Source organism: Oncorhynchus clarkii, chromosome 13, assembly GCF_045791955.1.
Source record: "Oncorhynchus clarkii lewisi isolate Uvic-CL-2024 chromosome 13, UVic_Ocla_1.0, whole genome shotgun sequence".
NCBI lineage: Eukaryota > Metazoa > Chordata > Actinopteri > Salmoniformes > Salmonidae > Oncorhynchus > Oncorhynchus clarkii.
The window spans coordinates 33298387-33324871 of record NC_092159.1 but is presented as its reverse complement, the minus strand read 5'-3'; the positions used below and the strand labels follow the sequence as shown (position 1 = coordinate 33324871).

Here is a 26485-nt window from a genome sequence, read left to right as displayed (position 1 = left end):
GAATAATTTTAGGACAACACAAAAGGCTCTGTTATCCCTCTGTAACAAAAGTTGTTTTGCTGGTATGGAACTGCAGTAACTACAGCAACCAAAGCTCTTCCCCTAAGAAAGACTAGGAGTCAGTCACTCTATTCCTGGAAAAGACAGCCGAGTCTAAAGTAATAGGATAATAGACCTTGTGGTTGAACCCTGTGTGAAAGGATGAACAGTATCCTCCACAGTACCCTCTGGTGGTAGAACTTAGGTATTACAAGGACTGTTATAGGAACCGTTTGCATTTTGGGTGAGCAAAACTGGTTGAAAAGATATCAGAGAAAATAATTGTCAGTTAACCATTGCAGGGACAGTAAGATATCACGGACTGGTTCCATGAACCCTTAGGCTGAGAAACACTGTTAGGGTATTACGGAGCGGTATAACCTACCCCGAGAAACACTGTTAGGGTATTACGGAGCGGTATAACCTACCCCGAGAAACACTGTTAGGGTATTACGGAGCGGTATAACCTACCCCGAGAAACACTGTTAGGGTATTACGGAGCGGTAAAGCTACCCTGAGAAACACTGTTAGGGTATTACGGAGCGGTGTAACCTACCCTGAGAAACACTGTTAGGGTATTACGGAGCGGTAAACCTACCCTGAGAGCACTGTTAGGGTATTACGGAGCGGTATAACAGACCCTGAGAAACACTGTTAGGGTATTACGGAGCGGTATAACCTACCCTGAGAAACACTGTTAGGGTATTACAGAGCGGTATAACAGACCCTGAGAAACACTGTTAGGGTATTACGGAGCGGTATAACAGACCCTGAGAAACACTGTTAGGGTATTACGGAGCGGTGTAACCTACCCTGAGAAACACTGTTGGGGTATTACGGAGCGGTAAAACAGACCCTGAGAAACACTGTTAGGGTATTACGGAGCGGTAAACCTACCCTGAGTAACACTGTTAGGGTATTACAGAGCGGTATAACTTACCCCGGGAAACACTGTTAGGGTATTACGGAGCGATATAACCTACCCTGAAAAACACTGTTAGGGTATTACGGAGCGGTATAACAGACCCTGAGAAACACTGTTAGGGTATTACGGAGCGGTGTAACCTACCCTGAGAAACACTGTTGGGGTATTACGGAGCGGTAAAACAGACCCTGAGAAACACTGTTAGGGTATTACGGAGCGGTAAACCTACCCTGAGTAACACTGTTAGGGTATTACAGAGCGGTATAACTTACCCCGGGAAACACTGTTAGGGTATTACGGAGCGATATAACCTACCCTGAAAAACACTGTTAGGGTATTACGGAGCGGTATAACAGACCCTGAGAAACACTGTTAGGGTATTACAGAGCGGTATAACTTACCCCGGGAAACACTGTTAGGGTATTACGGAGCGATATAACCTACCCTGAAAAACACTGTTAGGGTATTACGGAGCGGTATAACAGACCCTGAGAAACACTGTTAGGGTATTACGGAGCGGTGTAACCTACCCTGAGAAACACTTTTAGGGTATAACGGAGCGGTATAACCTACCCTGAGAAACACTGTTAGGGTATTACAGAGCGGTATAACCTACCCTGAGAAACACTGTTAGGGTATTACAGAGCGGTATAACAGACCCTGAGAAACACTGTTAGGGTACTACGGAGCGGTGTAACCTACCCTGAGAAACACTGTTAGGCTGTTACGGAGCGGTATAACAGACCCTGAGAAACACTGTTAGGGTACTACGGAGCCGTGTAACCTACCCTGAGAAACACTGTTAGGGTGTTACGGAGCGGTATAACAGACCCTGAGAAACACTGTTAGGGTATTACGGAGCGGTATAACCTACCCTGAGAAACGCTGTTAGGGTATTACGGAGCGGTATAACTTACCCTGAGAAACACTGTTCGGGTATTACAGAGCGGTAAACCTACCCTGAAAAACACTGTTCGGGTATTACGGAGTGGTAAACCTACCCTGAGAAACACTGTTCGGCTATTGCAGAGCGGTATAACCTACCCTGAGAAACACTGTTAGGGTATAACGGAGCGGTATAACAGACCCTGAGAAACACTGTTAGGGTATTACGGAGCGGTAAAACAGACCCTGAGAAACACTGTTAGGGTATTACGGAGCGGTAAACCTACCCTGAGTAACACTGTTAGGGTATTACAGAGCGGTATAACTTACCCCGGGAAACACTGTTAGGGTATTACGGAGCGATATAACCTACCCTGAAAAACACTGTTAGGGTATTACGGAGCGGTATAACAGACCCTGAGAAACACTGTTAGGGTATTACGGAGCGGTGTAACCTACCCTGAGAAACACTGTTGGGGTATTACGGAGCGGTAAAACAGACCCTGAGAAACACTGTTAGGGTATTACGGAGCGGTAAACCTACCCTGAGAAACACTGTTAGGGTATAACGGAGCGGTATAACAGACCCTGAGAAACACTGTTAGGGTATTACGGAGCGGTATAACAGACCCTGAGAAACACTGTTAGGGTATTACGGAGCGGTAAACCTACCCTGAGAAACACTGTTCGGGTATTACGGAGCGGTATAACCTACCTTGAGAAACACTGTTTGGGTATTACGGAGCGGTAAACCTACCCTGAGAAACACTGTTAGGGTATTACGGAGCGGTAAACCTACTCAGAGATGATCACAACAACAACAACAAAGTAGATCTGTGGGGTTTTTAGCCAATGAGGATAACATGGAGTGGGCTAGCCACTCCTGTCATGGGAACCCCACAGAGACTACAGGGCAGATTTACCGGGCCACCGCAGGAGGATGGACAGCCTACTGTTCTGCTCTGTACTGTAGCCTTCTTTACAGTAATGTACTCTGCTATATCGTACTGTAAAATACAATACTGTAATATACGGTTACTGCACTGTTCTGTACTGTAGGAGGGCAAAGGGATCAGCTCACCAAGGTGCTGCCAAGCAGACCTGTGTTTGGATAGCTGTGTATAGGAAATGGGTAGAGGTCAGAGTGACAATGTAGGGGTAGTGGTCACCATAAAGGGAAAGGTCTGAGCCACTGTGGACACTTGAATGCAGTGGAGGCTGGTGGAAGGAAGGGCTCATTGGGCTGGAATGGGATAAATGGGCAGGTATCACACGCCAAACCTATAGAAACCACATGTTCCGTTCCATTTATTCCATTCCAGCCATTACAACGAGCTAATCCTCCTATAGCTCCTTCCACCAGCATCCACTGGTTGAATGGTTGCAATGCTGACACCACAGCATCAATATGGATCAGCAGATTAGTGTACTTGAAGTAGGGCAGCACTTAGGCAGCCAAAGCAGAGCATTGATTTTGATATTTGGTTATGTAAGCTAACAATCTGAATTGACCTCTCCTCTCTATGAGGTCTGATTGCCTGATATGGGATCTAATATGTTACATTTTGGTTGTTATATCACCATTGAAAGACCTCAATTGAACATGCAACAGCTCCAAAAGTCATACTGATATTTGTCTGGATAAAAGCTTTTGATAAGACTGCCTGACAATATTGTAATGCTAATAAATATTTTTTTACTAAAATCAATCACATAATCCATCATACTGACTTATTCTGGTCTGTTTACAGAGCAAGAGTTTGCCAAGAACATCATAAAGGCAGCAGAAACGGCTAAGTCCTGTGTGGCTCAGCAGGTATGGATGCTTTTGTTGTCTCTCGTGTGTATGGGGCTGTATAGGTTGTACATGTGATGATGTGTACAATATTGCATAGAAACGTATTAAATCCCTATCAGATTACTCTTCAGGCTTATTATTAGCTACCTTAGTGGAATACACTGAAAGTCGCTGTGCATAAAAGCATCTGCTAAATTACCAATAGAAAATGTTTTGCAGTGCCTTGACTTTTTGCACATTTTGTTGTGTTACAGCATGAATTTAGAATTGATTAAATGTCTCTGGCCTACACACAATATCCCATAATGTCAAAGTGGAATTATGTTTTTAGAAATAATTCATTTAAAATGAAAAGCTGAAATATTTGAGTCAAGCCTAAAAACGTTCAGGAGTAAAAATGTGCTTAACAAGTCATATAATAAGTTGCATGGATTCACTCTGTGTGCAATAATAGTGTTTAACATGATTTTTGAATGACTACCTCATCTCTGTACCCCACACAATTATCTGTAAGATCCCTCATTTGAGCAGTGAATTTCAACCAAGATTCAACCAGAAAGACCAGGGAGGTTTTCCAATGCCTCGCAAAGAAAGGCATCTATTGGTAGATGGGTAAAAAAAACAGACATTGAATATCCCTTTGAGCACGGTGAAGTCATTAATTACACTTTGGATGGTGTAGCAATACACCCAGTCACTACAAAGATACAGTTGCCGGAGAGGAAGGAAACCACTCCGGGATTTCACCACTAAAACAGTTACAGAGTGTAATGGCTGTTATAGGACAAAACTGAGGATGGATCAACAACATTGTAGTTACTCAACAATTCTAACCTAATTGAAAGAGTGAAAAAAAGGAAGCTTGTACAGAATACAAATATTACAAGACATGCATCCTGTATGCAACTAGGCACTAAAGTAATACTGCAAAAAATGTGGCAAAGCAATTCACTTTATGTACTGAATACAAAGTGTTATGTTTGGGGAAAATCCAATACAACACATTACTGAGTACCACTCTCCATATTTTCGAGCAAAATGGAAGCTGCATTATATTATGGGTATGCTTATAATCGTTAAGGACTGGGGAGTTATTCAGGATAAAAAAGAAACAGAATGGAGCTAAGCACAGGCAAAATCCTAGAGGAAAACCTGGTTCAGTCTGCTTTCCACCAGACACTGGAAGATGAATTTACCTTTCAGCAGGACAATAACTTAAAACACAAGGCCAAATTTACACTGGAGTTGCTTACCAAGACAGTAAATGTTCCTGATATCTAATATCTCTAATATATCTGAAATATATCTATAAATAACGTATTGAAATTATATCTATGACCTGGTTCTTACTGTGCTGTTGTTACAGGACATGATGCCTCTGCAGTACATCTACACCATGGCCCTGGAGCACGATGTGAAGACCAGCCAATCTACTAAACAGACATCAGAACTGCTGCAGCAACGCTGCTACCAGGTACGGCAGGCAGGCAGGCAGGTACGGCAGGCAGGCAGGTACGGCAGGCAGGCGGGTACGGCAGGCAGGCAGGCAGGTACGGCAGGCAGGTACGGCAGGCAGGCAGGCAGGCAGGTACGGCAGGCAGGTACGGCAGGCAGGCGGGTACGGCAGGCAGGCGGGTACGGCAGGCAGGCGGGTACGGCAGGCAGGCAGGTACGGCAGGCAGGCAGGCAGGTACGGCAGGCAGGTACGGCAGGCAGGCAGGTACGGCAGGCAGGCAGGTACGGCAGGCAGGCGGGTACGGCAGGCAGGCAGGCAGGCAGGTACGGCAGGCAGGCAGGCAGGTACGGCAGGCAGGCAGGTAGGTACGGCAGGCAGGCAGGCAGGCACTCTGACAGACAGGCAGGCAGACAGACAGGCAGGCACTCTGGCAGGCAGGCACTCTGGCAGGCAGGCAGGCGCAATGAGCAAGCCTATTCAATGTGTCAAACATTCCTGTATGCAGAAAGAAGAAAGAAGAAGAAAATGTGGAATAATATGTTAAGTGATTTAGTATGATGTGGTTAATCCTACATCTTAATTCTGAAGGCCCTGGCATCCAAGAAGAATGAGATTGATAAGTGGCGCAGGGAGTTCAAGGAGCAGTGGTCCAGAGAACAGAGGAAGATGGTAAGTGCTGTTTTTTTAGATGCTACTGTGTATGTGCACTCACGTGCCTGTGTGTTTTAACAGCTTATCCCATTGATCAGAACATTGCGTTAACTAACAACTTCTCTCATCGGTCAGAATGAGGCGGTGGCGGCTCTGAAAAAGGCTCGTCAGCAGTACCTGCAGCGCAGTGAGGACCTGGAGAAGACCAAGGCTGTGACGGCCAAGGCCGGGGACGAGCTCACAGCGGGACACAAGACCCTGGACAAGAGGAGGAAGTCACGTGACGACGCACAGTCAAAGGTGTGGTACAGCGGGTCCAACCGCCACATGGGGTTCACGGAAACATATCCCACTTTTTAGGTTTACATTTTTTTTATGGGAAAATTATAATTGTTATTTTTTGTCATCATGTGACTCACTGTGCCTATCTCCCTCTTTCTCTCTCTCCCTCTCTCATTCATCCCCTACAACCAGGTGATGGAGGCAGAGATGCAGTACAGACAGTGTGTGTGTGAGGCCCAGGACCACCAGGGCAAGCTGGAGAGCTTGAAGGAGAAAATCATAGTTCACACCCGCAAACTCATCTGCCAGGGGGACACTGTGCTCAAGGAGGTGGGTGTCCAAGCCTATTGGAGATCGAGATATTCCCTGTGCTGGATGCAACAAGTGGAGTGCATAATAGGGATAGTGATAGCATAAGAGTGGGCATAAGAGTAAATAGACTCAAGGCAAGCAGCCAGTAGCCGTTTCAATTAGTCTTTTAAGACTGCCAATCGCCCATACAACAACAACAAAAATATATTAAAATATGGCCCAGGTCTCCTTTTCTAAATAATATATTAATATATCTCATATAGCAGACCATTTTATCCAAAGCAACTTAGTCATGCGTGCATACATTTTACATACAGGTGGTAATTGGGATTTAACCGAATATGCTGCCGTTGCCATGCTCTACCAACTGAGCTACAGAGGTGTCTTGAGCTCAATGGGATTAATCATTTTCAAATAATCCCTCTTATCATGTACCTCTACCACCCCTAGGCCACAGTGAACATGTTCTACTTCCAGCGTCAGCAGACAGAGCCGGTTCCCCTGGGCTACCACAACCTGGAGTTGACCTGCAGGCCGTGTGAACCCGGGGAGCCCTACCTGCTCTACATCTTTAGGAAGAGAAGCCAAGAACAGGCCCTACAAACCTTCACCTTCCAGGAGTTTGTCCCTCAGAACAAAAGGTACGGACGGATGGATGATTTGCCCTGTTCTTTATAGGCTACGACTCTAATGGATGATACTGTTTGTCCCATTAGTGCCTATTGTCTTGTATTTAGAGTTGCTGTCAAGATTTTATTTGTAAATGTTAATTGTGTGTCTGCTTGCCTGCGTGTGTGTGTGCGTGCATGTGTGTGTGTCCGAATCTGTGTGTTGCTCCTCCAAGTGGCCGTCGTAAGACCAGCAACCCTAGCTCTCTACAGGACTCCTCCCTGCCTGAAGAAAGTCTGGTTAAACGTAAGGGCTACAGTGACAGTGAGAGCATCGGAGGCAGTCTGGAGTCTCTGTCCAGCCCAGGTAAGCCTGTGTGCTTAATTTGGCAGATTTCATTTAATCATGCTCAGAAGATTGACCAATCATCAAACATCGATGTCATATTTGGTAGTGGAGAGAAATAATGTATTCGCTACGAAGCTTACGGGAAACTCACCTTGTCCTGTTTGACTGGTCTCTCCTCCTTCTCTGTGTGTCTAGCCCATGGCAACAGGAGGCTTCCTAAAGCCCCCTCCACAGGGACAATGTCATCAGACGACCTGGATGAGAGGGACATAGGCACCGTCCTGGAAGGAGGTGAATGTCAGCGTCATCACCTAACTCCCACAACAGACACCAACTAATGGCTCTCTATAAGTAAATTCTCCTGCTGAATTCTGAATCTACTCCTAACCCAGTGTTTCCCAAACTCGGTCCTCGGCACCCCCAAGGGTGCATATTTTGTTTTTTTGCCCTAGAACTACACAGCTGATTCAGATAACCAACCAACTCATCATCAAGCTTTGATTATTTTAATCAGCTATGTAGTGCTAGGACATCAAAAGAACGTGCACACCTTGGGGTCCCCAGGACCGAGTTTGGGAAACGCTGCCCTAACCCCTACACCCTAGCCACTCCTGTAGATCTGAGAGGATTAGATAATCATTGTGGCAATTGCTTCTTGTCTACTGATTGGCTAGGTGGAAATGTTTCCATATTCTTCCACAATCCTCTCAGGTCTACAGGAGTTGCTAGGGAGTAGGGTTTGTTTGGAACTAGGGGTAAATTTGGTGGGTAGTGTTTCCCACCATGACTGAGTCCTGTCCTGTGGTTCCTCGTAGATTGTGTGGACTCCACTCCAGAAGGGAACGGTACGGCGGGAAAGGTACGGACTACGTCCCGAGCCGCACTGACACACCGACTCAGGAAGATGAAGAGCAAGATGGTGAAGTGCAAACAGTGTGACAATTACATCGTGGTCAACGGCATCGAGTGTGAGGAGGTGAGAAAGAGGAGGAATAGAAAGAGAGAGGAACAACTGACAGACATTTAAGTGGCAGCCTCTTTAATGACAAATGTATAACATTATTGCCTGATTCACAGTCACACCATAGAGCCTGACCGATGCCAAGCTGAACTGAGCTGTACGCTATCCTCCATAGTGGCGCCAGCACAGTATGGTTCAGGTTGAACCAGGTATACAGTGGGGCAAAAAAGTATTTAGTCAGCCACCAATTGTGCAAGTTCTCCCACTTAAAAAGATGATAGGCCTGTAATTTTCATCATAGGTACACTCCACGCAAGATCTCACCCCGTGGGGTCAAAATTATCACAAGAACGGTGGGCGAAAATTCCAGAACCACATAGGGGGACCTAGTGAATGACCTGCAGAGAGCTGGGACCAAAGTAACAAAGCCTACCATCAGTAACACACTACGCTGCCAGGGACTCAAATCCTGCAGTGCCAGACGTGTCCCCCTGCTTAAGCCAGTACATGTCCAGGCCCGTCTGAAGTTTGCTAGAGAGCATTTGGATGATCCAGAAGAAGATTGGGAGAATGTCCTCTGGTCAGATGAAACCAAAATATAACTTTTTGGTAAAAACTCAATTCGTCGTGTTTGGAGGACAAAGAATGCTGAGTTGCATCCAACATACCTTACTGTGAAGCATGGGGGTGGAATCATCATGCTTTGGGGCTGTTTTTCTGCAAAGGGACCAGGACGACAGATCTGGGGAAAGGAAAGAATGAATGGGGCCATGTATCGTGAGATTTTGAGTGAAAACCTTCCATCAGCAAGGGCATTGAAGATGAAACGTGGCTGGGTCTTTCAGCATGACAATGATCCCAAACACACTGCCCGGGCAACGAAGGAGTGGCTTCGTAAGAAGCATTTCAAGGTCCTGGAGGGGCCTAGCCAGTCTCCACATCTCAACCCCATAGAAAATCTTTGGAGGGAGTTGAAAGTCTGTGTTGCCCAGCAACAGCCCCAAAACATCACTGCTCTAGAGGAGATCTGCATGGAGGAATGGGCCAAAATACCAGCAACAGTGTATGAAAACCTTGTGAAGACTTACAGAAAACGTTTGACCTCTGTCATTGCCAACAAAGGGTATATAACAAAGTATTTAGATAAACTTTTGTTATTGACCAAATACTTATTTTCCACCATAATTTGCAAATAAATTCATTAAAAATCCTACAATGTTATTTTCTGGATTTATTTTCTTCTCATTTTGTCTGTCATAGTTGAAGTGTACCTATGATGAAAATTACAGGCCTCTCTCATCTTTTTAAGTGGGTAGAACTTGCACAATTGGTGGCTGACTAAATACTTTTTTGCCCCACTGTATAGGGTGTGATTTGAGCTCCACCCTGTGGTTTGCTAATCCATGTCCTCTGTCCCGCCTGCCGTCTCTGTAGTGTGGCATGGCGGTTCACAGGAAGTGTCTGGAGGTGTTACAGCATGAGTGTGAGAACAGGAAGGGTGTTCTATTTGGGGTGGGTTTCTCCCTGTTGCCCCGGGATCGGCCTGACGAGGTGCCCTTCGTGGTCCAGCGCTGCACGGCCGAGATAGAGAGCAGGGCCCTCACTCTACAGGTACTGTATTAACCTGGATGTAATATAATAGAATAAGTACTGAAGCAAACAGTAAAACTGTTTTGCAGAAGCGACAGTACAGTGCCCTTATCTCAATCCTTCTTATTTTCTATTTCCCTCCCTCCCCCCATCCATCCATCCCTCCCACCCAGGGGGTGTATCGTATCAGTGGGTCGAAGCCTCGCATCCAGAAGCTGTGTCAGGTCTTCGAGACCCAAAAGGACCAGGTCGACCTCTCTGACCTTTCACCTCATGACGTCACCTCAGTCCTCAAACACTTCTTCAAGGAGGTACTTCACTGTTTCCCAGACAACAAAGAACACTGATATTACAGACAATATACTGTAGAGCCAACGATACAGTTAATACAGACAATATACTGTAGAGCCAACAATATAGTTAATACAGACAATATACTGTAGAGCCAAAGGTACAGTTAATACAGACAATATACTGTAGAGCCAACGATACAGTTAATACAGACAATATACTGTAGAGCCAACAATATAGTTAATACAGACAATATACTGTTGAGCCAACAATATAGTTAATACAGACAGTATACTGTAGAGCCAATGATATAGTTAATACAGACAGTATACTGTAGAGCCAACAATACAGTTAATACAGACAATATACTGTAGAGCCAACAATATAGTTAATACAGACAGTATACTGTAGAGCCAATGATATAGTTAATACAGACAGTATACTGTAGAGCCAATGATACAGTTAATACAGACAGTATACTGTAGCGCCAATGATACAGTTAATACAGACAGTATACTGTAGAGCCAATGGTATAGTTAATACAGACAGTATACTGTAGAGCCAATGATACAGTTAATACAGAAAATATAGTTAATACAGACAGTATACTGTAGAGCCAATGATACAGTTAATACAGACAATATACTGTAGAGCCAATGATACAGTTAATACAGACAATATAGTTAATACAGACAGTATACTGTAGAGCCAATGATATAGTTAATACAGACAGTATACTGTAGAGCCAATGATACAGTTAATACAGACAATATAGTTAATACAGACAGTATACTGTAGAGCCAATGATATAGTTAATACAGACAATATACTGTAGAGCCAACGACACAGTTAATAAAGACAATTAAGTGTTGAATGGACATACACTGTTATTTAAACTCTCACACAAAGCTCCCCTTCATGATTATGCCAGCCTATAAGTAATATGGACATATATTATCTCAGGATTTCCCTTTTAGTGAACATCATGTGGTACAATTGTCAGTCGATGCATCAAAGCATTTATTATTATTATGTGTGAATAACAATCTATTGTCATTATTTATTAGAAATAAAACCATCTTCATCCTCAGCTTCCAGAGCCGCTGTTGACCTTTGACCTGTACAATGACTTCATCTGGGTGGGCAAGGAGATCCAGCGTCTCAGTGAGAGGGAGGCGACAGCAGAGACTCCTGGGATAGTGGAGGACCTCACATATAGCCTGAGAGACCTGCTGGGGAGACTGCCCCCATACCGCTACTACACGCTGCAGCATATGATGCGTCACCTCCACAGGTACTACGCTACTACACACTGCAGCATATGATGCGTCACCTTCACAGGTACTACGCTACTACACACTGCAGCATATGATGCGTCACCTCCACAGGTACTACGCTACTACACAGTGCAGCATATGATGCGTCACCTCCACAGGTACTACGCTACTACACACTGCAGCATATGATGCGTCACCTCCACAGGTACTACGCTACTACACAGTGCAGCATATGATGCGTCACCTCCACAGGTACTACGCTACTACACAGTGCAGCATATGATGCGTCACCTCCACAGGTACTACGCTACTACACACTGCAGCATATGATGCGTCACCTTCACAGGTACTACGCTACTACACAGTGCAGCATATAATGCGTCACCTCCACAGGTACTATGCTACTACACAGTGCAGCATATGATGCGTCACCTTCACAAGTACTATGCTACTACACAGTGCAGCATATGATGCGTCACCTTCACAGGTACTACGCTACTACACACTGCAGCATATGATGCGTCACCTTCACAGGTACTACGCTACTACACAGTGCAGCATATAATGCGTCACCTCCACAGGTACTATGCTACTACACAGTGCAGCATATGATGCGTCACCTTCACAGGTACTATGCTACTACACAGTGCAGCATATGATGCGTCACCTTCACAGGTACTACGCTACTACACAGTGCAGCATATGATGCGTCACCTTCACAGGTACTACGCTACTACACACTGCAGCATATGATGCGTCACCTCCACAGGTACTACGCTACTACACAGTGCAGCACCATGTTCTGACTCTCCACACCTTAGCACACATACACGCAGACATACACACAAGCACACACACACGCACACAGTACATTCATGCTACACACGCAGACTCTTATCATGATGTGCCACCTACACAGATACTACTGCACACTGCAGCACATGATGTGTCACCTACACAGATACTACTGCACACTGCAGCACATGATGTGTCACCTACACAGATACTACTACGCACTGCAGCACATGATGTGTCACCTACACAGATACTACTGCACACTGCAGCACATGATGCGTCACCTACACAGATACTACTGCACACTGCAGCACATGATGTGTCACCTACACAGATACTACTGCACACTGCAGCACATGATGTGTCACCTACACAGATACTACTGCACACTGCAGCACATGATGTGTCACCTACACAGATACTACTGCACACTGCAGCACATGATGCGTCACCTACACAGATACTACTGCACACTGCAGCACATGATGTGTCACCTACACAGATACTACTGCACACTGCAGCACATGATGCGTCACCTACACACTGCAGCAGATGTCACCTACACAGATACTACTACACACTGCAGCACATGTGTCACCTACACAGATACTACTGCACACTGCAGCACATGATGCGTCACCTACACAATTAGCAAACCTGGTTGTTGTGGAGATGGCTCAGTGAACCATGCTCATAGACTTGTGTTAGCTCCCCAAAGTTATTGCTCTGCTTCAGCTCACTGGGAAAACAGATTATTGTTGCGTGCAGCAGAACGGTCGGTCACATGGTCATAAGAGGGGTGCTGAGCCCTCCTCCAGATGGTATTTTTTGGACCATACTCTATCCTCTCACATTCTCTCTCTCTCGCTCTCTCCACAGAGTATCAGAGAACTACGAGGAGAACAAGATGTCTCCCAGTAACCTGGGCATCGTGTTTGGTCCGACCTTGCTGCGCCCGCTGGTGTCTGTAGACGTGTCCATGGTGGCCCTACTGGAGACCACCTACCAGTCCCTACTGGTGGAGTTCCTCATCACACACCACCAACACATATTCAACGCTCCACCTCCTGCCCCCACCACCCCCCTCCCTGACACCCCTCCCCGGGCGACGTGTTCAGGCGGGGCCCAGAAGACTGTAGCAGGGGCTGACCCTGGCTCTCAGGACCCCCCCGCTGGAGGAGCCTTGTCCAGAGAACGCCCCCGCTCTCTAGAGGTAAGGGACACACTGAGGGTGGATACCATTGTGTCAGACAAGCTCAATCAGGTGCAGCTTAAGTATTTTTAATTCAAACATAACATTTGAACCCAGGTCTGGTTAACAGATGGGTTAACCCTGGGCTGATAGACAAATATATACTTTTAAAATACTTTTCATAGACCCCCTATACTGAAGTCCATTTAAATACAGATTTTCTCCAATGTTTTTCAAGGTTTTGAATAGGAGGGCAATGTTAACCTCAATCAAACACTTAATTTTGAATCTGAGGCCTCTTGATCACATGTCTGGCAGCTGTAGGTTTGTCAGCCAGTGATTGGTCCTCTAAGTCGAAGTAACATTGGGACGGCTCCTGATGCCCTACAGTCAGACCAGGTTTAAGATACTATTAGAAATTATTTCAAATACTTTCGCCAGGCTTTATTGACCTTGCCTGCCGCAATAGTACCAATATAATAGTCACAGCCCATCTGCCCACCCAGCCCATCTGACACTCCAGGAAGGAGTGCTCAAAGTATTTGACAGATTTCAAATAGTATTTGAACCAAAGTCTGCCTCTCAGCCAGGGTTCATGGAGTTCAGCCTCAGCCTGCTGCCTTGAGCTGCTTTCCTTTCTTTTGCTTCTGTTACCTGTCGTTGTCTCAAAGAGGTAATCTGGGATTCAAACAACAAGAAAGCGGTCACTCCAGTCACTTTTTTTGGTAAACAGCTGAGGGATGGGGCTGAAGAAATGTAACTAATAAGGCATGGCTATATAATTTATTCAAAGTCCCAAAACAGATGTACCAATCCCAGATTGCCCCTTTAATGCTCCTGGCTCGCCATGCTGTGACTCTGCTGATGCCAATCCGGAAGGGATTCCATGCTTTTTTTGTGAAGCTTAACACAGTGCAACGTGTGTGTGTGTGTGTGTGTGTGTGTGTGTGTGTGTGTGTGTGTGTGTGTGTGTGTGTGTGTGTGTGTGTGTGTGTGTGTGTGTGTGTGTGTGTGTGTGTGTGTGTGTGTGTGTGTGTGTGTGTGTGTGTGTGTGTGTGTGTGTGTGTGTGAGAGAGAGTGTGAGAGAGAGAGAGTGAGACACCAGATCTATCCTGGCTGGATTTCAATACTGGTCAATGGCTTCCTCTGTGAAATATAATTTATTGTCAAATTCTTCCTCCTCTATTGTACAATTACTTTGTTTCCTTTCTCCTCTCCTTCATTACCACTGATAGGCCAAAGGACTGGATACTGTGGAAACTGTAGGTTTCATGGGTAGGAAAGAACATGAGAAGAGGAAGCAAGTTAAAGCTATTGAGACACAGCCCTAGCATTGGTGTTCTTGGCCACTAAATACACAACACTGACCACTGGTAAATACTGGGAGGTGTGGGGGTGGAAGAGAAGGTTAGTGCCCTGCCCTCTACATGATAATTTAGAGTTGTTTAGGGACACAAGGAATTTATCAAATGTTTTGCCTGAAAAATAGAACTAGGAGAACCAGTGACCAGGCAACTTGATTTTATTCAATAAGAATAAAAATCCCTGTTTAATGAATAGGCTACTCAACATCCACAATTTACCTGCCAATATCTCTTTAATCCACTGGGGTTCACTTTCTAGACCTAGAGCTATAGCATGTATCTCGCTACAGCATTCCATTCCCAACACTTCCTACCCTAAATATCTGGTATCTATTCCTCAAAACTTAGAGTTTGTGTCATTTCAACAGACTCGCACAATCAAGAGAGACTTGAGTGAGGGTTATATATCTGACAAGTCGTCGTCCAATGAGGCAGTGGACCAGCTCAGCCCTGAAGCCAATGAGAGAGCAGGTAGGTAGGATGTACTTTAGTATCAGAGGAATGATTGGATTAATGGGCATTGTTGGTAAACAAGTGGGCTAGAGGACTTTGCTGTTCTTACCTGATCTGTCATTTCTTTACATAACCTTTCTCTGCTACCATCAGATATTTTGTCTGCTCGCTGCTCACTGTTTTTGTCATGTTATAGTGCTCTCTGCTGGCTTGACTGTAGGCATTTTCTGCTTTCTTTTGCCAAAATTCAACAGCCTCTCAAAAGCAAGGCTATACTCACACGTTATGATAGAAAGAGACAGAGTATTTACTTCGCCAAGCTAAAAGTGAAATACAGTGGTTAATCTGTGTTTCTCTGGTTTGCCTTATTGTCGCCTCTCCTCCCCTCTCTCCTCCCCTTTGCTTCCCCAGTCGTGGCTGTGAGGGGGGCATCAGCAGAGGCTGCTGCTCTGGGTGATCTGGTGTGGAGTCCAGAACCAGGGGACTCTCCCTCTGTGGGGACCCAGCCACAGAGCCACTTCAGTAGGCCGCCTGTCAAATACCAGCGCCAGCCCACCCCGGGTCTCCGCCGCTCCGCGGGTACCACCAGGGCTGGGCTGCTCGGGGAAGAGGAGGATGAAGAAGAGGAGGATGAAGAGGAGGAGAGGAGGAGAAACCAGTCGAGGAGCGAAGACAGCAGTCGTAGCCCCTCACCTGACCCTGGTAGCCAGAGAAGGAGAAGCCTTCGATTGGAGCTCCACCCCGAGACCACTGCCTACCACCTGCTCAGCCAGGCTGGAGGCCACGCACCAGAGAACCAGACAGAAAGAGAGAAGACACGCCCATATGAGGTTCCACAGGGCAGACTGCGGGCGGCGACAGTGGTAGTAGAACCCTCAATTGCAATTGCAACACCAACCCTCAACTGCAACAGCAGTAGCGACACCGAGCACCGGTGCTCAGGAGGCGTGGCTTAGGAGTCGGTTAGCCACATTGTCTCAGCTGAACGTGAACCAGTCCAATAACAGTCAGGGGTGGTTGGGTGAGAGGCGGAGACAGGGCGGAGAGGAGGGTCTGAGTGGCCCGGGCCAGAGGATCCTGTCAGGACTGAAGCTCAGACGCAGCCCCTCAGGACTGCAGCAAAACTGTGTCTGTGGAAGGATGAAACTTTAAACCATAGAATTGGAACCACATTCGAGAATGGACATTCCTCATTCAAATCAACGTTTCGTGACTGGCAGGATTCTATTTCTATGGTTAAACCCCTAGAAGGGATGAATTGTACTGTGTAACTTCAAATGTTTTTTTTACAAATACAGTGAAAATGTACATCCGCTCATGATTACTCCAGAATACTCATAAATACAGAACATACATGATTACTCCAGAATACTCATAAATACAGAACAGTACCAGTCAAAAGTTTGGACACACCTACTCATTCAAGGGTTTTTCTTTATTTTTTTCTATTTTCTACATTGTAGAATAATAGTGAAGACATCAAAACTATGAAATAACACACATGGAATCATGTAGTAACCCAAAAAAGTGTTGAACAAAATATATTTTATATTTTTCAAAGTAGTCACCCTTTGCCTTGATGACAGCTTTGCACACGCTTGGCATTCTCTCAACCAGCTTCATGAGGTACTCACCTGGAATGCATTTCAATTAACAGGTGTGCCTTGTTAAAAGTTAATTTGTGGAATTTCTTTCCTTCTTATTGCGTTTGAGCCAATCGTGTTGTGACAAGGTAGTGGTGGTATGCAGAAGATAGGCCTATTTGGTAAAAGACAAAGTCCATATTATGGCAAAAACACCTCAAATAAGCAAAAATAAACAACAGTCCATCATTACTTTAAGACAGGAAGGTCAGTCAACCCGGAAATTTTCAATAATTTGTTATGTTCCTTCAAGTGCAGTCACATAAACAATGTGGACCGACACAGGAAAGGAAGACCCAGAGTTACCTCTGCTGCAGAGGATAAGTTCATTAGAGTTAACTGCACCTCTGTTTGCAGCCCAAATAAATGTTTCACAGAGTTCAAGTAACAGACACATCCCAACATCAACTGTTCAGAAGAGACTGCGTGAATCAGGCCTTCGTGGTCGAATTGCTGCAAAGAAACCACTACTAAAGGACACCAATAATAAGAAGAGACTCGCTTGGGCCAAGAAACACGAGTAATGGACATTAGACAGGTGGAAATCTGTCCTTTAGTCTGATGAGTCCAAATTTTAGATTTTTTTGTTCCAACCGCCGTGTCTTTGTAAGAAGCAGAGTAGGTGAACAGATGTTCTCTGCATGTGTGGTTCCCACCATGAAGCATGGAGGAGGAGGTGTGATGGTGCTTTGCTGGTGACACTGTCAGTGATTTATTTAAAAATCAAGGCACACTTTTCTTTTACCCCATTTTCTCCCTAATTTTGTGGTATCCAATTGGTAGTCTTGTTTTGGTAGTCTTGTTTCATCGCTGCAACTCCCGTACGGACTCGGGAGAGACGACGATAGAGAGCCGTGCATCCTCCGAAACACAACTCAACCAAGCCACACTGCTTCTTGACACAATGCCCACTTAACCCGGAAGCTAGCCGCACCAATACAGTGCCTTGCGAAAGTATTCGGCCCCCTTGAACTTTGCGACCTTTTGCCACATTTCAGGCTTCAAACATAAAGATATAAAACTGTATTTTTTTGTGAAGAATCAACAACAAGTGGGACACAATCATGAAGTGGAACGAAATTTATTGGATATTTCAAACTTTTTTAACAAATCAAAAACTGAAAAATTGGGCGTGCAAAATTATTCAGCCCCTTTACTTTCAGTGCAGCAAACTCTCTCCAGAAGTTCAGTGAGGATCTCTGAATGATCCAATGTTGACCTAAATGACTAATGATGATAAATACAATCCACCTGTGTGTAATCAAGTCTCCGTATAAATGCACCTGCACTGTGATAGTCTCAGAGGTCCGTCAAAAGCGCAGAGAGCATCATGAAGAACAAGGAACACACCAGGCAGGTCCGAGATACTGTTGTGAAGAAGTTTAAAGCCGGATTTGGATACAAAATATTTCCCAAGCTTTAAACATCCCAAGGAGCACTGTGCAAGCGATAATATTGAAATGGAAGGAGTATCAGACCACTGCAAATCTGCCAAGACCTGGCCGTCCCTCTAAACTTTCAGCTCATACAAGGAGAAGACTGATCAGAGATGCAGCCAAGAGACCCATGATCACTCTGGATGAACTGCAGAGATCTACAGCTGAGGTGGGAGACTCTGTCCATAGGACAACAATCAGTCGTATATTGCACAAATCTGGCCTTTATGGAAGAGTGGCAAGAAGAAAGCCATTTCTTAAAGATATCCATAAAAAGTGTTGTTTAAAGTTTGCCACAAGCCACCTGGGAGACACACCAAACATGTGGAAGAAGGTGCTCTGGTCAGATGAAACCAAAATGGAACTTTTTGGCAACAATGCAAAACATTATGTTTGGCGTAAAAGCAACACAGCTGAACACACCATCCCCACTGTCAAACATGGTGGTGGCAGCATCATGGTTTGGGCCTGCTTTTCTTCAGCAGGGACAGGGAAGATGGTTAAAATTGATGGGAAGATGGATGGAGCCAAATACAGGACCATTCTGGAAGAAAACCTGATGGAGTCTGCAAAAGACCTGAGACTGGGACGGAGATTTGTCTTCCAACAAGACAATGATCCAAAACATAAAGCAAAATCTACAATGGAATGGTTCAAAAATAAACATATCCAGGTGTTAGAATGGCCAAGTCAAAGTCCAGACCTGAATCCAATCGAGAATCTGTGGAAAGAACTGAAAACTGCTGTTCACAAATGCTCTCCATCCAACCTCACTGAGCTCGAGCTGTTTTGCAAGGAGTAATGGGAAAACATTTCAGTCTCTCGATGTGCAAAACTGATAGAGACATACCCCAAGCGACTTACTGCTGTAATCGCAGCAAAAGGTGGCGCTACAAAGTATTAACTTAAGGGGGCTGAATAATTTTGCACGCCCAATTTTTCAGTTTTTGATTTGTTAAAAAAGTTTGAAATATCCAATAAATGTCGTTCCACTTCATGATTGTGTCCCACTTGTTGTTGATTCTTCACAAAAAATACAGTTTTATATCTTTATGTTTGAAGCCTGAAAGGTGGCAAAAGGTCGCAAAGTTCAAGGGCCGAATACTTTCGCAAGGCACTGTATGTCGGAGGAAACACTGTGCACCTGGCGACCATGTCAGCGTGCCCGCAACAGGAGTCGCTACTGCACGATGGGACAAGGACATCACAGCCGGCCAAACCCTCCCCTAAGCCGGACGACGCTGGCCCAATTGTGCGCCGCCCCATGGGTCTCCCGGTTCGCGGAATTCAAGGCACACTTTAAAAAAAAAAACACACATAAGCAGCATGGCTACCACAGCATTCTGCAGCGATACGCCATCCCATCTGGTTTGCGCTTACTGGTACTATCAATTTTTGGGGGGGTTTGGTTAAGTTGGACCATAGAATGAAGGAAAAGCAGACAACAAGTGCTCAGCATATGTGGGAACTCCTTCGACTGTTGGAAAAGCATTCCTCATGAAGCTGGTTGAGAGAATACCAAGAGTGTGCAAAGCTGTCATCAAGGCAAAGGGTGGCTACTTTGAAGATTCTCAGATATAAAATATATTTAGATTTGTTTAACACTTTTTTGGTTACTACATGATTCCATATGTGTCATTTCATAGTTTTGATGACTTCACTATTATTCTACAAAATGAAGAAAAACCCTTGAATGAGTAGGTGTGTCCACACTTTTGACTGGTACTGTAACTCATCACAGTGATGCACATTAATGAAAAGCTCATCAAAGGGCCTACTCGCACACTGTCCATACGCACTGTCTATATACAGGGCCAAATCTTGACTTTACATAATTAAGACCTATACTGTATGTATAATTTGCATCAAAACATGTACTGTAATGATAATCAACAGAAGGACTTCCGTGAAAATTCCAGTCGTGCACACTGTCTTCAACAGAAACCAAACTGAACCAAGCGGGGCGGGACCTACCTGAATATATCCAATAGAAACTCTGGTAGCACTTCATAATAACTCCACGTAATAAAGAATTTGTAATGGATTAGTAAATAGATTATTCATAATTTATTCATAATTACTCCATTCATAAGAGGTTTAATATAGGTCATTTAAACCATTTAATAATCATTAGTTACGTCTTTTTGCATGGCCTCGTCTAAAGTGTGTGCTATTTACACTTTATAGGTACTTTAGAAATGTTTTGAGTGACCCGTGCAACTTTTCACAAGAAGATGGACATGCCATTGGTAGACAGTCCAGCTGTACCTGATGCTCCTTAAGGTCTGAAAATAGCCTAGAATATACAGTATCAATGGTAAAAGAACAAGGACACAACACAGGATGTTTAAAGGTGCAATGCAGACGTTTTTATCTCAATATCAAATCATTTCTGGGTAACCTTAAAATGGTCAAAAAGAAACAAAAAATTGCTTCTTAGCAAAGGGAAATTTCTCAATAAAGAATTTTGCTAGGACTGTCTAGGAGTGGTCTGGGTGGGAGGGGAAACCTAAAAAACTACAGTAGCTGTTATTGACAGAGAGGTTTAGAACTCTTTCTTAATGGTCTATAAACTCATTACTGCCAGGCAGGCCAAAACTTCGTCCCACCAAAACAGGCAAAAAAAAATTAAGTAGAATGGCATTATCATAATTTTCACATTATTATTTCAACCTCATATTGTGGAAATATATATGAAACACAGGAAAATCTAGTGTTTGACTGCGCTGGGCCAGTTGCACTTAGCCATCCCGGATCCGGGATCGTGAATACAGCCTCAAGCTCATTACCATAACGCAACGTTAACTATTCATGAAAATCGCAAATGAAATGAAATAAATATGCTAGCTCTCAAGCTTAGCCTTTTGTTAACAACACTGTCATCTCAGATTTTCAAAATATGCTTCTCAACCATAGGAAAACAATCATTTGTGTAACAGTAGCTAGCTAGCGTAGCATTTAGCGTTAGCATTAGCGTTAGCATTCAGCAGGCAACATTTTTCACAAAAACCAGAAAAGCATTCAAATAAAATAATTTACCTTTGAAGAACTTCAGATGTTTTCAATGAGGAGACTCTGATAGATAGCAAATGTTCAGTTTTTCCTGAAAGATTATTTGTTTAGGAGAAATCGCTCCGTTTGGTGCGTCACGTTTGGCTACCAAAAAAAAACGAAATTGCAGTCATCAAAACGCCAAACTTTTTTCCAAATGAACTCCATAATATCGACTGAAACATGGCAAACGTTGTTTAGAACCAATCCTCAAGGTGTTTTTCACATATCTCTTCGATGATATATCGTTCGTGGAAGTGTGCTTTCTGTCCTGAATCCCAGGAGAAAATGCCCACAACTGAAGATTACGCACCAATTTAGACAAAGGACACCGGGCGGACCCCTGGAAAATGTAGTCTCTTATGGCCAATCTTCCAATGATATGCCTACAAATACGTCACAATGCTGCAGACATCTTGAAGAAACGACAGAAAGCGCAGGTTCGTTCCTGGTGCATTCACAGCCATATAAGGAGACATTGGAAAACAGAGCTTCAGAAATTCTGCTCATTTCCTGTTTGAAGTTTCATCTTGGTTTCGCCTGTAGCATGAGTTCTGTGGCACTCACAGATATAATCTTTGCAGTTTTGGAAACGTTAGACTGTTTTCTTTCCAAAGCTGTCAATTATATGCATAGTCGAGCATCTTTTCGTGACAAAATATTGCGCTTAAAACGGGCACGTTTTTTTATCCAATAATGAAATAGCGCCTCCATAGATTTTAAGGAAATATATCAATATATTCACAAAAACTGTTGTAAAACAACTGTTGCAAGAACATGAGGAAGAGTTGTAATGTAGAGGTCTGCACCAGACTGATTTATTCATCCCGCTCCTGCCTGCACCCGCTCCCACCCTCAACCGCAGCTTTCCACTGCTGGCTTTCTCTCTGACTCCCACCCGCTACTGCAAGAACTGATCCCGAACCCAACTGCAGTCCCGCAATGTTCTTTTAGGCTCATGTGAAGCAGCTCACGCCACCCTGTCTCCCACGGGAATGCAGCCCTCTATTGTAATGTGAATGTTTTGCTAATGTTGTCAACCTTGGTTGTTCTCTCTATTCCTCCATTACTACCGATAGGCCTATGTGATTGAGGTAGATATGTTCCATGTATGATTTGCAGATATAAATGCTACATCTATAACTTTAAAATGCTTCCAGTGCTTCAGTCCTTTAACCACAGACTATTTTCACACGGCTTCGTTTGGCGGCACTTTTACTGGGCCTTTAAAGGTAGTAACTCTTTAAACATAATGGGATAATTCAGCGAAGTTATGAATTCAGATATTTGTTTCCCTACCTCGCACAGTCACTAAGACGTGACTGCAATCCACACTTTGGTTTTGGTAGAAATATCACTGCCAAGAAATGCTAACGTTCGCATTTTCAGACAATTTAAAAAAAAAATTACTCAGCATAGAGTGAGTCTGAAGTCACACATCACACTATTACAACAGTGTGACTGTTTTGGAATAAAATGTTCAAGATATTTAAACATTGTCTGTATTGTGTGCTTATTGTTTAACCGTTGGTATGTTCTAGGGGACTTTTTGAAACCTTCAGTCCTAGGAGGTACTTCTAGAATGTCTACCGATGAATGACATGTCCATCTTTTTGTGAGAAATTACACTGGTCACTCAAAGCATTTATAAAGTATAAATAGCCCACACTTTAGATCAGGCCTTGCAAAAATACTTAACTAATGATTAGAAAATGGTTTATACAGACCTAAAAAAAAAACAGCCTCTCACTGTCAACTGCGTTTATTTTCAGCACACTTAACATGTGTAAATATTTGTATGAACGTAACAAGATTCAACATAAACTGAACAAGTTCCACAGACATGTGACTAACAGAAATTGAATAATGTGTCCCTGAACAAAGGGGGGGTCAAAATCAAAAGCAACAGTCAGTATATGGTGTGGCCACCAGCTGCATTAAGTACTGCAGTGAATCTCCTCATGGACTGCACCAGATTTGACCGTTCTTGCTTTGAGATGTTACCCCACTCTTCTACCAAGGCACCTGCAAGTTCCCGGACATTTCTGGGGGGAATGGCCTTAGCTCTCACCCTCCGATCAAACAGGTCCCAGACGTGCTCAATGGGATTGAGATCCGGGCTCTTCGCTGGCCATGGCAGAACAATTACATTCCTGTCTTGCAGGAAATCACTCACAGAAGGAGCAGTATGGCTGGTGGCATTGTCATGCTGGAGGGTCATGTCAGGATGAGCCTGCAGGAAGGATACTACATGAGGGAGGACGATGTCTCGTTGAGATTGCCTGCAATGACAACAAGCTCAGTCCGATGATGCTGTGACACACCGCCCCAGACCATGACGGACCCTCCACCTCCAACTCGATCCCACTCCAGAGTACAGGCTTCGGTGTAACGCTCATTCCTTCAACGATAAATGTGAATGCGACCATCACCCCTGGTGAGACAAAACCGCGACTCGTCAGTGAAGAGCACTTATTGCCAGTCCTGTCTGGTCCAGCGACGATGGGTTTGTGCCCATAGGCGACGTTGTTGCCGGTGATGTCTGGTGAGGACCTGCCTTACAACAGGCCTACAAGCCCTCAGTCCAGCCTCTCTCAGCCTATTGCGGACAGTCTGAGCACTGATGGAGAGATTGTGCGTCCCTGGTGTAACTTGGGCAGTTGTTGTTGTCATCCTGTACCTGTCCCGCAGGTGTGATGTTCGGATGTACCGAATGTACTGTGCAGGTGTTGTTACACGTGGTCTGCCACTGCGAGGACGATCAGCTGTCCGTCTTGTCTCCCTGTAGTGCTGTCTTTTTTCTTTTGGTGCTTTTCAGAGTCCGTAGAAAGGCCTTTTTAGTGTCCTAAGTTTTCATAACTGTGACCTTAATTGCCTACCGTCTGTAAACTGTTAGTGTCTTAACAACCGTTCCACAGGTACATGTTCATTAATTGTTTATGGTTCATTGAACAAGCATGGGAAACAGTTGTTTAAACCCTTTACAATGAAGATCTGTGAAGTTATTTGGATTTTTATGAATTATCTTTGAAAGACAGGGTCCTAAAAAAGGGTTGCGTTTCTTTTTCTGCTGAGTTTATATTAAACATTTTATGAATGAGTAATGATGAATAAACTATTTACTGGTACATTATAAATGCTTTATTACATGGAGTTATTATAAAGTGATACCGAAACTTGTTTTCATTGTGAAACGATTTGCTATGGTGTGCACTAATGAATACACACTGTATCTCTAACAAGCCAAGATTGGGCTGGCAACCAACATCCAGCTTTGGTGAAGAAGTGACTCCAGAACCTAAATATAGCAGGAGAATCACTGTAAAAACCCCTTTAAAGAGAAGTCCATGTGCCTCCGCCCCAAATGGCGCTCTATCCCCAATAGTACATTACTGTTGACCAGTGCCCTATGTAAGGATTCGGAATAGGGTTCCATTTGGGACACAGATACATCCTTATAATGAGGAAGCACTCTCTCTTTCTGGAGTCCAACCCTGGCATAGTTACAGACTGCAGACAGACTACTCTCTCAAGGTTGTTTTTTTTTGGGGGGGGGGGTTGTTGACAGTCTCTCTCTCTCCAGTTAAACTTGGACCAGACAAATATGTGATTTGTTTTGTAAAGTTAATCTGGACTGCTCTGAAATATTTGTAACTCGGGACTGCTAAGGAAAATATTTTGAGAGTTTGAGAGTTGTGGGAAGAAGTATGCTCTATGCAGCATAGCACACACAAATATATAGGCTTAGATAGTCTGTCCTCTTACGGTCATAGGGCTGGTCAATAAATCTCTGTCTATACCCTCATCCTCTTTATGAATTCTGAAAAAAGTTGATCCCCCTCCTGCTCTGACACGTGTTTCGTGCACTGTTTGTTATTCCCTTAAAAACGTGAATGCCAGGCTTCTACTGTAAACAAACGGTTGATACATGTGGGATTGTTCTGTGTTTTGTAGGCAGCTCATTGGAATGCTGTAAGATTTCTATTAATAAACCAATATAAAGATGCACTTTTACATTGAGCTTCCCTTTTATAATATATTCCATATTAACTTCTAACTACAACTTTTCCAACATTTGGATCCATTTTATATGAATTCCAGTCAGATGAATTCCTGTATGGACTTCGTACAAAAGCATTCCATAGAATTCCTGCTGTGATTCACTTTATCATCATGTAAGAAGAGTAGGATGCCACACGGTGGCAGTAGAATTCACTGCATGAAAAGTTAGATTTATATTTTTTTTTAATTTTTTTAAATTTTATTTTACAAAAGGGGCCAAACGTTAAATCAACCACTTATTGTTTCTAGCAAGTAGGAAAACATTTGTTTCTAATTGTTTAGTTAGGTGTATGTTTTGTCTCATCAAACCCTTTCTCTTTACACATGTAGGTTGGTCATACCACGTATAGGGCCTAGTCCAGCGTTTCCCAAACTCGGTCCTCGCGACCCCAAGGGCACGTTTAATTTTTTTCCTTAACACTACACAGCTGATTCAAATTATCAAAGCTTGAAGATTAGCTGATTATTTGAATTAGCTGTGTAGTGCTAGGGGCAAAAACCAAAACGTGTGCCACTTTTGATTGAACCTTTATAGCCCTAACAATCAAAATATTTCAGTCATCTCAACAGTTGAGAATATGGGTATAGCCAAGCGCAGGATACGTTGTGAAATAACAAAATATCATAAAAGTAATTCGCTGTAATAGTTCCTATAATGCAGCAGCACTATTTCAAAAGAGTATGTATGAACTACGCATTTTTTCTACAGTGAATTTTATTGAAAGTAATTTTATTGTCATTGCTAATGCATGATGGTTTTGTTAAAACAATGCAATTATCCAAAAAAGAACAGCATTGATCACCCGATGGTGATTCCATATTATCCATTTTACCATTACAGCACGTTATCACTACGTCAATACACCCCCCCACCTTAAGAACCGTCGCCGTTTCTCCTGCTCCTCCTCCTCTCAGTCGTTTTATGCCCACCGAACTCCGGGCGCAGAGTCCGCTTTAGAGCGACGGAGAGAAAAGAGAGCACAATAGAATAGTTTGCCTTAACATAACATGCTATTTTGCTGCTATTCGCCTTCTGGAGTTTGAAATAGGACTATACGACGCGTG

The 26485-nt window shown here is 44.0% G+C and overlaps 1 pseudogene; it reads left to right on the top strand.

Moving 5' to 3' along the window:
* LOC139364547 (GEM-interacting protein-like) overlaps positions 1–16587 on the top strand; it is a 29285-nt pseudogene extending 12698 nt beyond the window's left edge.
* Positions 16588–26485: the final 9898 nt, after the last annotated feature.